The sequence below is a fragment of the Scylla paramamosain genome, chromosome 37 (genome assembly GCF_035594125.1).
Source record: "Scylla paramamosain isolate STU-SP2022 chromosome 37, ASM3559412v1, whole genome shotgun sequence".
NCBI lineage: Eukaryota > Metazoa > Arthropoda > Malacostraca > Decapoda > Portunidae > Scylla > Scylla paramamosain.
Window position 1 is genome coordinate 6,677,501 of NC_087187.1, and position 1,629 is coordinate 6,679,129.

Consider the following 1,629-nt stretch of genomic DNA (forward strand, 5'->3'; position numbering starts at 1 on the left):
AACCCCACGTTATTTACATTCCTGCTTCTCTCAGTAATTATTCCCTTCTATTTAAGTATACTGATCTCAATTTTTCTTTACCGTCTTCTTACATCACTGGTTGCTCCTTGTTTTCTTCTTAATATCTACATCTACTTGTTTTTATTTCCTTATTTATTTATCTCCTTCGCATCCTCTACTTATCATATATACCTACTTGTTTTATTTGTTTTTATTTATTTAATGGCGTCGACTTGTAACATCCTTTCTATTCTCCCCTACTTATTTCTTTCCCCAACTTATCTCCAATATATCTTTTTCTTTTATTTTACGCCGAGTTTTTCTCATCCCTATTTCCTATCCTGGTATTTTTTTTTCTTCTTCTTTACTTCCGCTCATACATACTTATTCAATTCCTTATACCACACAGTTCTTGCATCCTTGCTTCCTACACCGTTTATTTTTTCCTTCCACTTCTCATGTATGTTTATTCAATTTCTTACACCGCAGTTTTTACATCCTTACTTCCTACACCGCTTGTTCTCTCCTTCCACTTCTTGTACATGTTTATTCAATTTCTTACACCAAATAGTTTTCACATCCTTACTCCCTATACGCTATTTATTTACGCTGTGGTTCACTCCAACGTACGTTCAAGTTATTGCGACACACGGGCGTTAAAAAAAATATATATATATATATATATATATGCACATTGACAAATTCGATTCCCAATAGTTTTATTTTGCTGTCTGAACGATAAAAGAAAAAAAAAAACATACAAATAAAATATCTGGAGTGTTGCACGTATTTTCTGTTATGGTGGATTGAGGAGAGAGGGAGAAGGGAGGGACAGACAGAGAGAGAGAGAGAGAGAGAGAGAGAGAGAGAGAGAGAGAGAGAGAGAGAGAGAGAGAGAGAGAGAGAGAGAGTGCAAAGGCAACGAGCGAGTTGGAGTGAGGAGGGAACATTCCTTGCATGAGATATGTGAAGGTGTGATAGGTGAGGCATCTCTCTCTCTCTCTCTCTCTCTCTCTCTCTCTCTCTCTCTCTCTCTCTCTCTCTCTCTCTCTCTCTGGTAGGTAGTAAAACTTTTTATATTCCGACATATTTTCCTTCTACAAGTGTGTGTGTGTGTGTGTGTGTGTGTGTGTGTGTGTGTGTGTGTGTGTGTGTGTGTGTGTGTGTGTGTGTGTGTGTGTGTGTGTGTGTGTGTGTGTCATGCCCTCGACTTCATAAATCAAACACAAAGCGGGACACAGGAACATACTTGCTATAAAGAAAAAAATATTTAAAAAAAAAAAGGAAGTGAGAGAGGAAAAAAATGGAGAGAAAAAGGTTACTAGAATATTTTTCCTGGCGACTTTTATGCACCTTTGAAAAGTTTTAGATCCATCCTATTTCTTTCTCTTACTTTTTCATTCCTTACCACTCAATAATCCTTTTTTTTAATATTTTTTAACCCTTTTACCCCTGAGATCTTCTCTTACAGTTTTTATATATTTGTGTCTTTATTTATTTGTTTTTGTTTTAATTTTTATTTTCTTCAGATTCCCTTTCTCTTTTCTTTTTTTAATTCTGAGTGCCTTTCTGAATTTCTGTATATATATATTTTTTCCAATTTATTTTCCATTTGTGTGAAGAAACGAA